Raw genomic sequence first — 12532 nt, forward strand, 5'->3', positions numbered from 1 at the left:
CATGTTGGCCAGGCTGGTCTTGAACTCCTGACCTCAAGTGATCTGCCCGCCTTGGCCTCCCAAAGGGCTGGGATTACAGGTGTGAGCCACCGCACCCGGCCATTTTAAACTTTTTAATCAACACATGTCTCGAAGGACCTACATCTCAAAGGCAGGAAAGGATGGTCTAGGATTTAAGGGTGTAAAAGATTGCTCCCCTGTGATGTTCAGCACCAACGCAAACCAACAGCAATAAGCCCCATCCATCCATGCAGGCGTTACAACTTTCTGTATGATTTCAGATCATGCTCTTCCCACCATTTACAATGGCACACCATCCCCAGTGCTTCCCAGCCCCCCTCCACAAGCAAACTGCAGGCTTTTTCAGGGCACAGTGCCATATGCATTGTAGTATTTTTGTATTTCTTAACCATGTAACATGTGCAAAACTGTACTACTGTCTTTATTCATTTTTAATGTGTCGCTGGTGATGGTTAGAATTTTTCCCCCAACCCCACTTACTCCCAGAAGCCCGTGCTGCTTACTGAGTGATTTTGTGGTGTGTGGAATTTTTAGGCACACATACGTCACATTTGTATTTGGAAATGGTTTGTCAGCTGCATTACTTAATTAGGCTTAGTAATCTTGCCACATGGCCCTGAGTGACTCATGAGGTGTGGGGAAGGGATAGGAACAGGGGAGTTTGCGCCTGTTCCAAGATTTTGAGGAGCCTTTCACCTATTTATTTACCATTTTTGCCCTTTATCTTTTTATCGTATAAATTTAAGGTGTACAACATGATGTTTAATATGCACATTGAAATGATGACAGTCAAGCAATTAACATATCCATCACATAGTTACCTTTTTTTTTTATTGGTAGTAAGAGTACCTAAAATCTTCTCTCTGCAGATTTTCAGTCTACAATGCAAATTAACCATAGTCCTCATGCTGTGCTTTAGACCTCTAGAATGACTCATCCTACGTAAGCTATAACTTAGGATTCTTTGACCTACTTCTTGCCGATTCCCCCATTCTTGGTAACCACGATTCTATTCTCTGCTTCTATTTTTTTTTTTTTTTTTTTAAGATTCCACATATAAGTGAGATTATGCAGTACTTGTCTTTCTATGTCTGGCTTATTTCACTTAGCACAATGTCCTCTGGGTTCATCTTTTTTGTTTCTAAACAAAAAAGGATGATAGGAATCCTTTTTTCCTGGAAATGATAGGATTCCATTCTTTTTCACGGCTGAGTAGTATTCTATTGTATTTATACAAAAATCTCTTTAGTCATTCATCAACACAGGTTGATTCCATATCTTGGCTATTGTGAATATGGTTGCAATGAACGTGGGAGTTCATTACCACTGTGTTTCAGGTAATTTTTTTTTCTCTTTTGACTAATAGGAAGTAGACTCAATACATGTGTATTGAGTGAACACATCTTTGGTGTGTGCATTAAAAAAATTCAGTCAGGCCAGGTGCAGTGGCTCACACCTGTAATCCCAGCACTTTGAGAGGCTGAGGTGGGTGGATCACGAGGTCAGGGGATCGAGACCATGGTGAAACTCTGTCTCTACTAAAAATACAAAAAATTAGCCAGACGCGGTGGCGGGCACCTGTAGTCCCAGCTATTTGGGAGGCTGAGGCAGGAGAATGGCGTGAACCCGGGAGGCGGAGCTTGCAGTGAGCCGAGATCGCGCCGCTGCACTCCAGCCTGGGCGACAGAGCGAGACACCATCTCAAAAATAAAAATAAAAATAAAAATAATTCAGTCAAAGCATCGTATAGTCAATTGCAATAGGAAAGCCAGCAGCTAGTACCTTCTCAACTAAGAGAAGACAGAAAGCAAACTTTCCTCTAGTGTGTTTCCACCTCCAATCACTCTCCTTCAGCCTTAAAGATTGAGTGAGGCTGGTATCTCATGGCTGGAAATGCTGCATTTCCCCCAGGTATGTGGTTGGTAGAGCAGCGATTACTCCTGTCCTCCTCTCCACCAGGGAAGCTGGCTCAGCCGTGCCTTGTCACTCATCAGCCACCTTCCTCCAAGGCACAAGTGCAGGTGGTGGTTCTCTGGTTCCTGGGTCCTTTAACTACAGAGAGACCAGTGTGGGTTTGCTGCGTGGTGCACTCATTTCTGCTCGCTGCTTGTCAAACTTGTGGACGCCAGTATACAGGATGGCTAGAAAGACACAGAAGCCCTGAGGGGTAATAGCCCAGTCCCTGAGCGTGCCTAGTTCAGCTCACAACCCAGTGCACCTGACAGCAGAGTGGGGCCGGTTGAAAGGTCAATGCATTGAACGGTCAATGCAGGGATGTAGATTGCCTTGTTTGGGGTAAAATACGCATTATTTGGCACTGGAACCACCCAGGCCAAGAGTCTGAATTGTGATCAAGGTCCTTAATCTCTCCCAGTTTCTCCTTCTGTAAACTAGAGATAAATGTACCTACCTCATCAAATTGTTAGGAGGATTGTGTGATAACGCAAACTTTCCCTATCACTTCCCCTCCAACATTTCATACGATAGAATAATTATCTCCTATCTACTCTTTGAAACAAGCAAGCTAACTCGTCTATCAGACACGTCTTTATTATAAGCCACTGATGAATACAAACTGAACTTTTCTACCTTGTATTTCACACAGGAAAGCCTTTGGGTAATTCTTTACACAGGAATAGTAACTGGAAAAGCGGATATATTAATATACTCTCTGTCTCTCTCTTTGTTTTCAAATGTAACTTGCTACTTGCACACCCTTATTCTTTCATATAAATTTCAGAGTGAGTATGTAGAATTCCTCTCCCACCTCCAAATCCAGCTACAAACATAACTGCACACATAAAAAGATTTACTTCAAGTGACTTTGAGCAAAACAAAACAAAAACCACAACTGTGGGATATATCCTAAGATCAAAAATAACAGCACAGAAATTTTAAATTTTGTTCAGTTTTATTAATTGTAGTAATATTATAGTAATTTTGAGATGAATGTATATTATAGGATAAAATAAATAGGTAAATTTGTTGATACAATATGAACCAAGGTTTTCAAGGTAAGAAAAACAAGATATAAATATAATATTAAAGAAGGAAACAAACCTTTTATGTTGAGTTGATAATACTGATGTCAAGTATGATTTAAAAAAAAAAAAAGTATTTCTGGCTGGTCACAGTGGCTCACACCTATAATCCCAGAACTTTGGGAGACCAAGATAGGTGAATCACTTGAGTTCAGGAGTTCAAGACCAGCCAGGGCAACACAGTGAGATCTTGGCTCTACAAAAAATTAAAAAATTAGCCAGGTGTAGTGGCCTGTAGTCCCAGCTACTTGGGAGGCTGAGGCATGAGAATCACTCAAACCCAGGAGGTGGAGGTTGCAGTGAGCCGAGATCACAACACTGTACTCCAGCCTGGGCGACAGAGTGAGACTCCACCTCAAAAATAAATAAATAAAAATTAAAAACTTGTATTTCCTAGCTCCGTCCACTGAAAGAGCTAGACACAGTGACATGACTGTGGTAAGGAGCATGCTTAGAATCTGGGCCTTGGTTTCTTGTTTTAGGTTGAAACATTACTACAAAGATTACTATTTTTGTATGTCAAAGATGGTTGAATGTCAGCGATTTTGTATAGGTAAGTGTAATATTGTTGTTCCTCACCAAGGAACCAGGGCTTTTGGAGAAATGGCTGTCTACAGATCTAGCCAGAGAAAGTATAAAGTGAGTCTGGTTTCATGGGCCAGAAAGCAAGGAAGCTGTCAGAGATCAATGAGCTGCATAAAAAAGACAGAGCCGGCCAGCGCAGTGGCTCATGCCTGTAATCCCAGCACTTTGGGAGGCTGAGGCGGGCCAGGAGTTTGAGACCAGCCTGGCCTACATGGTGAACCCCATCTCTAGCAAAAATACAAAAATTAGCCAGGCATGGTGGCACATGCCTGTAATTCTAGCTCCTCGGGAGGCTGAGGTGGACGATCACTTGAACCTGGGAGGTGGAAGTTGCAGTGAGCTGAGGTTGTGCCACTGCACTCCAGCCTGGGTGACTGTCTCAAAAAAAAAAAAAAAAAAAAAAAAAAAGATACAGAGCCAACTTGACGAGTCTCCTACTGGCCATATTTGGGATAATTCAAGCATTAAAGTGATTATAATTGACTACAAATAATTAAGTAAAAAATCCATGGATCCATAGTTTTATTGAGAGACAAAGAAAAAATCATCTACCATAACGAGATATGAGTTATGCTAATTTGTCTCTGAATTTTTGCAGTTAAACAGAATCAGGCCTTTCCCCTGCCTTTTAAGGAGAAAGTGCAGCTTTTTTCCTAATTGATGAGAACACCTCTCTACAGAAGAATGTCAGCTAATATCTACGGAAAGATTGGTAGAAGTAGAAAATTACCATTTTGCAAACCTCAGTAAAACAGTTGATTCAGGCAAGTAGCATAAATGATTCTATAAACCAGGAGCTTACCAAGTATAGCCCTCGAGTCAAATCCAGCCCATTGTCTGTTTTTGTATATTCCATAAGCTAAATTGTTAAAAATATCTTTAAGTAGTTGGAAAAATCAAAAGGAGCACAATATTTCATGACCTGTGATATTTATATAAAATTCAGATTTCAGTGTCACAAATAGGTTTTATTGGAACACAGCCATGCTCATTCATGTACGAATTATCTATGGCTGTGTTTGTGCTGCAATGGCGGCTTTGAGTGACTGAGCTGGAGACGACAATGGGCCACAAAGTCTAAATTATTTAGTATCTGGAATGTTACAAAAATACTTTACTGACCCCTGCTATAAACCATGTGGTGAAAAGAAGAGGATATTTGTATGACGCCAATGTATCACCCTGTAAATTGCTCACTAATTGCAAAAGGAAAAATGTATTTTTATAATGGAAAGTTCTGGTAGTCGCCACTTTACCAAGTTATCAAAACTTAGCATCACTGAAACCGGGGCAACCTGATATTACGTACCTGCTGGTGTGAAGCAATGTATCGCCTCTGAAGTACTCTTGCTAAACATGTTTAACTTGAAGATTTTAAATAGTATTATTGAGACCGGGTGTGGTGGCTCACGCCTGCAATCCCAGCACTTTGGGAGGCTGAGGTGGGCAGGTCACTTGAGGTCAGGGGTTCAAGACAGGGTGTCACCTTGTTGGCCAGGCTGGTCTTGAACAGACTTTATTTATTTATTTATTTATTTGGAGACAAAGTCTCACTCTGTCACCCAGGCTGGGGTGCAGTGGTGTGATCTCAGCTCACTGCAACATCCTTTTCCCTGGTTCAAGCAATTCTCGTGCCTCAGCCTCCTGAGTAGCTGGGATCACAGGTGCGCGCCAGCGTGCTTGGTTTATTTTCGTATTTTTAGTAGAGACGGGGTTTCCCCATGTTGACCAGGGTGGTCTCAGACTCCTGATCTAAGGTGATCCCCCCTCCTAGGCTTCCCAAAATGCTGGGATTACAGGCATGAGCCACCATGCCAGGCCAGAGATCAGACTTCTTGATGTTTGATCCTTGCTTCCCAAAGTGTGGTCCACAGCTCACATCCATCATATTATCAGTCGTATTGGCCAATTGTGTTATTAATTAGATTCTGCATTTCTAACAAGCTTGTGCAAAATCTCAGGCTCCACCCCTGGTCTTCCCAATCAGAGTCTTTACTTCAACAAGATTCTGGTGATTTGCATGCACACTGAAGTTTGAAAAGCACCAGTTTGAGTGCCTTTTAGCTGGGCCTTCTGTTTTTCGCATTGGGGAACACCGTAATATAATTGATGTGACCTGCTTTGGAGCTACAGACTAAGCTTTGTAAATATTCGGCGTAGGTATAGTAGTTTTCTTGCTATGCAATATCCTTTTGTCTTGTTCCTTTGGATGGTCAGTTCTCTCCTTCCTCTCTCTTTTTCATGTGGCTAACACACGTCTCCTTCAAGACTCAGGTGAGGCATCACCTCCATCAGGAAGCCTCCCTGTCCCCTCCAGGTTGAATCAGGTGTGCCGTGTCACATTTTATTTGCATCATTACTTATTTGACTTTTCAGCTAGCACCCAAGTGCAGTGAGGAAAATCAAGTTTTACTCTCTGTATCCTCTACACCTAATCACTGTCCGGCCCATGTAAAGAGCTGAACCAGTGTTTTTAGAAGACAGAATGAATGTCGCTTTGCCAACCTGCTCCTTGCTGCCGTGGCCTCCCCGACCGGGCTCCAGGCCCAGGAGGCACTGATGTGGCAGGAAGCCAGGTGTGGGATCAGGGAATTAGAAAGCCTGCTGGTCCGGCCCGTCTCTCTCTCCTCCCAGCCCCTTGCCCTCCAGAGAGCACACATTTCAGAAGCAGCTGCAGGGTGCTGCCTCCCCACTTCCTCCTCTCTCCTCTCTCTTTCCCATGAATAAATGTCACAAGCCCCACAACAGCGGAGGAGGAAATCTGTGGCAAAGAGAAGACCCCACAACTGCAAGTCCCTGGAGTTGAAAGCCCCGCACCAGCCCTCTCCGTAACCGGCGCCCACCTGCGAATGCCCCCAGAGCAGCCCAGGCGCTGGCCACGGGGTGGGGCAGCGGGGAGTGGTAAGAAAGCCTAAGGAGGGCGGGGCTGGGCGGCACTCAGCACTCGGCACTCAGCACTGGGCTGGTTATGCCAACGGAGCCTATGTGCAGTTAATGGCACTTTCTCATTAAGCAGTTATTAAAAAGTGGGTGGTTCTTCCTGGCTAGGTGCTATGCCATCCGTTTCTACGCACTGAGATCGTCAGTGAAACCTGGTTGGCTTCATTCTGGAAAAGCATGGGCCGTTGCTGGGGGGAGCACTCCCAGGGCGGGCGCGGGAGCCAGCTGTCCAGGTCTGCGCCTGGGATTCTGCTAGGGGAGGCGGAGGTGAGAAGAAAGGTCCTCGTTTCCCAGCAGGTGCGGCACGGCGGCTTTCCTCATTAGCAGGAGCACTCCAGGCGTCTCTGGTGTGCACACATGCTGGGATGTGCTTGGGAAATCAATTCCTGAGCTGAGAGGCGGCCTTTCCAGCTGGTGCCGGCCCCGGGAGGCGCAGCGGTGCTAATGGCTTGGTCTGACTTCACGCAGAGGAAAGTAGTGAGGACTAGGGAGGAGGAAACAGGAGCCTGTCCCCAGGGGGACCCACAGGGAACATTCTTTTGGGAGACAGTGAAAATTTGCAAATGTTAGCTGAGCAAACCTCTTTAACCAGGAGCCAGGTTCCATGATGGGCCCTTGGGATTCAGATCTGGATGACCAGTTCCTGCTCTCTCTTTGTCCAGCGAGGGAGATAGACAGACACACAGCCACACTCAGTCTGCAATAGAGGCAAACGCCGGGCCTGAGGGGATCAAAGAACCCAGACTGACGGGCAGAAGCACATCCCAGGGAAGGAGCAGCTCTGCTGTTTCTCAAAAGGGCTCAGGTGGAAGGGGGGACACTGACACTCACTCAGTGCCATGTGCCAAGCACTGTGCTGGGCGCGTCCCCCTCTTGTTTCATGACCTCCTCTATAGACAGGGAACCAAAGTTCAGAGAGGGTACCTAGCTGGCCTGCCACTGGAGCCGCCCGAGCCTCCGCTGTTCCACACCGCCCACCCCTTGCCAGGGCCGAAGGAAAGATGCTCCAGGCTGTGTGAACTGTTTCTAATCTCTGTATTGGATGCTTCGACATCTGGGGACTTGCTGACCTGGAAGGGACTGCTCCTGCCAGGGTTAGCTGATTCCTAGAGAAAGCAAATGATGCAGCCAGGAGCAAGTGCGAGCTTTCCCATTCCAGGCCCTAGTCTCCTGCCCTGATCACCCCAGAGCCAGGCACCGAGTGGCTGGGGACAGTGCCTGTGCCCCAGAGCTCACTGCAACCACTCAAGCCAGCCAATCCTGAGCCTGCTTACTCCCCCTCACCCATTCCTTCCCATGGAAACCACAGGAAAGGCTCTTGCCCACGTATTCCCTGCTGCCTCTGCCACCAGGCAACCCCGGTGCTTCCTGTGTGGCATGGCGTGCCCAACCCCCACCCCGCCGGGATCTGTCACAGCTATCTTTTCAGTAGCAGTCGTCTCCTGATCTAATGGCCTCACCATACCTGAAAAATAGGATGACCTATATTTTAAAACACAGGCAGAGGGAGTCGCCGGTGTAGCTCCAACAGGAGCGAGTCGTGCACATCCTGTGAGCTGTTTGTGAGGTGGGGACCTGGGAGGGTGGGCAGAGGCCAGTGGGGTCCCCGGATTGGTCTTGCATCCTGGAGGTGCTTAGGGGGCTCCTGAGGATGTGAAGCAGGTTTGTGTTGTAGCGCAATCCACCGGGAAAAACACACACAGATGAGAGAGAGAGACAGAGAGAGAGAGAGACAGGGCCCCTTTGTCGTTAATCCCAGTGTGACAGGAAGAGAAGGAACTGAGGCACGATTGGTGGGAATGGGGCAGAGGAGACACGATGGTGCAGGTGAGGTGCTGGTTTAATGAGAAGGTGGGGTGATGGGGAGGAGGCGGAGTTTAGTGAGCCAGTGCATTGGTGGTGGCGGCTCACTGAGATGGGACCAGCTGGGCTGACTGACTTGTAACATCCCATCCTCATGATGGGATCCACAAAACTTTCAGATCTTTGAATCCAGGGCTCAGAAAAGCAGATTGCAGTAGAGGATTTGAGTTCTGTGTGAGACTTATCCTTTTATATAACAGTGCTAACCTCATTTATCTTTTGTAATTGGTTATTGTCAAACAACTCTCAAAAATTTAACCAAAGGTCTAACTGCAAACAACCACGTGATAAAGAACAAACACCTTTTATATGTCAAGATCTCCCCTTAGGGAACTCAAAGATGCTGTTTGTCCGCATTCCTTAAGAAAAGTTACCACCTCCCATGTCAAAGGACCTGGGAAAGCTTGGGTTTAGAAGTGGAACAACTGTGATGAGGCATTTAAAAATGGGTTTTGATTTGAAATCTGAGATTGATCGGGCAGGCATCCAATATTCTGGAATCACAGACATTCAAAGTTCAGACAGGTCAAAAATGACAGATGGACAGAAGAGAGCATCTGTGGGCTGGTTGAGGACCAGGGAGCAGAAGTGGGCCCGAAAGGCGGGGTTTCTGTTCTGGGCCAGTTCTGAAAGGGCCGTGAGAATTGTCTGGCTCTGAAACGGCGATTAGGTGTAGGGAGAGCCCTTGGATCCCACATCCAGGTCCTGACAAGTGAAAGATTAAAGAACATGCGCATGCGCGTGTGTGTGTGTGCGCGCACGCGTGTGTGTGTGTGTGTGTGTGTTGCAGGGGAGGTGATCATGAGATTTTATTGCAGTAGTGAAAGGGCCATTGCAGGAGAGCCTCATAGTTGTCAGGTGCTTGAGAAATCCCAAGGGAGAAGATGTGATCCTTATCCCCAAGAGCTTCCAGACTACGGAGGTGACCAGGCATATGCGAAGATCCTTCAGATACTTCTGAGGCAGAATGAACACTTGAATCGAAAGATTCAAGCCATAGCTGTCAAGGTCAAAGTCATGTGAAGTGAGGGCAGATCCCCTTGGGTGGTGCGGAGAAGGCAACTGGAAAGGGCTAAGCCCCAGAGCAGAGTACTCCACCTTCTGATGTGCTCCTGTCCTTCTCAGCACCATGTTCCTCCCCCGGAGTAGTGTCTCAAGAGCGGAGGTTAGGTCTCCTTACCCAGATGGGCTCAAGCCTTTAAGACCTTGGAGGATAGTAACAGCTCCTGTAGAGTTGTGCGCTAGTATGGGATGGTACCGTATAGTGCAGCACAGGTGCCCATCCTGTCCTAAGGTGGATTTTTCTCAGGGTTTTCTGAGAGGAGAAGAAGGAGCAGACGAGCTTTTTTTCAATCTCCTAAGGAATCACTGAATCCATTTAGCACCTTAAAAGCAGAAAAGGCAAAAATGACCATAAAGAAAATGAAAAAGCAAAAAATGAAACAATACTTGCCACACAATGACAGATGAAGAGTTAGTATCCTTACTCTATAAAGCTCATGTGAACAGGTAAGAAAAATACTGAGGCTACAGCAGGACCTGCGCACAGGATGTATGGGAACACCTCTTCCAGGCTGGGAGAGGCTGCTCCCAAAATAGAGGCAGGGAAATGCTGGGAACTCACAGAGCTTCCCTTGCAGCTGTGATATGGGCATGCATTCCTGGGCACATGTCCTGGGACACAACTAAGTTGAGGAGGATTCTGAGGCTTTGGTAAAAACACAGGAGACAGCAGCTGCCCACATTCGTTGGCTTGTGGCCCCTTCCTCGAATCACTCCCAACCCTGCTTCCATCACGTCTCTTTTCTCTATTTCTGAGTCTCCTGCCTCCTCATGTAAGGACTGTGGTTACATCAGGCTCACCTGGATAATGCCCCACGTCAAGGACCTAAACTCAATCACATCTGCAGAGTCCCCTTTGCCATGTAAGGCAACATATTCACAGGTTCCGGAGAGTGGGAGGGGGACATCTTTGGGGGCCAGTATTCCAACTACTGCACACGTATTTCAAACTTAACTTGTCAAAAGCTTACATCCCTTATTCCTGTCCTCCCCAAACACTATTTGTCTCCATTTTCCATGGAATTTCTGTGGCCTCATCATCCACACCGTTGTCCAGCCCAGCAACTTGAGTGTCATCTTTGGCACCTCCTCTCTAACCTCCCACACCCTGTAGCCATCTGTGCATATTTACTGAGTGTCTACTGTGTGCCAGGCACTTGTCTAGGCTCAGAAGACATGGAGATGAACAGATATCTGGGGTCTCTGCTCCAAGGGCAAATAAGATAATATCACTTACTATGCAGTGCTCTTAAAAAAAACAGGCAGTGTGATGTATAGACTTGCTGGAGGTTACTTTACATTGTGTGGTCAGAGGAAGCCTCTTTGAGGATGTAACATTTAATCTGGGATTTGATAAGAAGGAATCAGTCATGCAAAAGTTTCCAGGCAGTGCAGCCAAGATTGGGGAAACAGCTTGGGCAAAAGCTCTAAAGTAGGAACGAGCGTGTGTCGTTCAAATAACAGGAAGAGGGTGAATGTGTCTGGAGCTCACAGGGGAGAGTGAGAAGAGGCCAGAGAAGGTAGGAGGGGAGTCTCCTAGGGCCTGGGAGACCCGAGCAAGGACTTTGGATGTTACCTTCAGAACGTAAGCTTTAATCTCTCATCTCCATCTCCCTTCTGCCCTTTCAGCCCGACCAGCCACCATCTCTGACTTGGACTATTGCAGCTATCTTCTACCCAGACTCCCTCCTCCACCTCTGCCTCCTCTGATCCAGTTTCCATAGAAAAACCAAAGTGATCTTTTGAAGAGGATGCAGTACTTTGGTGTATTCAACATCTTTTCCAACTTCCTCCTAGTGTGCCTTTCTCTCCTGCAGAGGCTGGGAAGGTGAGGACTGTATTTCCTAGACTCCATGAAATGTAGATTCCAACTTAGGCTCTGCTTAAGTCAAATGTAGGTGACCTGAGCTAGTGCAGTGAGGCAGGGAGAGTGCTGGCAGGGGGCAGGCGTTCGCTTCTGCAGGTGGGTCCAGCAGGTGTGGGTCTAGGGGTTGTGGCTCTAGCAGGTGTTGGTCTAACGAGTTTGGCTCCAGTAGACGTGAGTCTAGGAGGTGTGGCTTCAGCAGGTGTGGGTCTGGCAGATGTAGCTCCAGCAGGTGTGGGTCTAACAGGTGTGGCTCCAGCAGGTATGTGTTTAGCAGGTGCAGTGCAGCTCTGCAGTTGTAGTTGCAGCTGTGGCCTGTGGACACTGGACTGCTGCCTGTGCGTTGTGTTCTGAGGCCAGCACGTGCAGCTCATCTTCTGATTTCCCAGCTTCCTCACTGAAGCAGAGGTAACGGCTCCCCTGGTGAGTGAGCTCGGCGGTGATGTTCTACGAATCCCTCCTTGAGACCCAGGCCATGGCCTGCTCCTCCAGCCCATCTAATGACATGTGAGCAGATAATTCTGTGTTAGCTGCCTTTCTTCTCAAAAAAGCCAGAGTGATTTCTTTCATGTTTTGTTGAACTGTGAATACAAAAGGCCACCCTGATCTAGTCACTTTCTGGCTCATTGACCATAGAATAACACCCAACATCCTTCATGCGCCTATCGTCCCTGGATGACTTAGGCCCTTGCCTCCTTCGGGCACATATCACTCCCTTTTCTCTTCTGATGACTCCCCCTCATCATCCTGGTCACAGCCTAATGTCACTTCCCCAGAGAAGCCTCATTCTTCAGTTGCCAAAACCAAGCCCCACAGACTGCGTGGCACCAACGACAGGTGTGAGTTTTCTCCCAGTTCCAGAGGCTGGAAGTCCAAGGTACTGTCAGCAGGGTGGTTCCTTCTGAGCCTCTTAGGGAAAGATCTATTCCTGGCCACTCTCCTGGGCTTTTAGAAGGCCAACTTCAGGTCCACACGGCTTTCTTTCTGTGTGTGTCCAAATTTCCCCGTTTTATAAGGACACCAGTGTTACTGGATTAGGGCCCACCCTGATGACTTCATTTAACTGAGTCAATCTGCCATGATCCTACTTACAATTCCAATTCCACTGGCAGGTACCGGGGGTTAGGACTTCACCCTGTGAATTTGGGAGGATGGA

The 12532-nt window shown here is 47.1% G+C and overlaps 1 long non-coding RNA gene across 1 annotated transcript in view; it reads left to right on the forward strand.

Moving 5' to 3' along the window:
- LOC139359148 (uncharacterized) overlaps positions 1-11982 on the forward strand; it is a 47864-nt gene extending 35882 nt beyond the window's left edge. The window contains exon 4 of the long non-coding RNA XR_011614947.1: positions 11142-11982. This is a non-coding gene — a long non-coding RNA (uncharacterized lncRNA). The remainder of the gene's footprint in view (positions 1-11141) is intronic.
- Positions 11983-12532: the final 550 nt, after the last annotated feature.

This window comes from Macaca nemestrina, chromosome 16 (genome assembly GCF_043159975.1).
Source record: "Macaca nemestrina isolate mMacNem1 chromosome 16, mMacNem.hap1, whole genome shotgun sequence".
In the NCBI taxonomy this organism is placed as follows: Eukaryota; Metazoa; Chordata; class Mammalia; order Primates; family Cercopithecidae; genus Macaca; species Macaca nemestrina.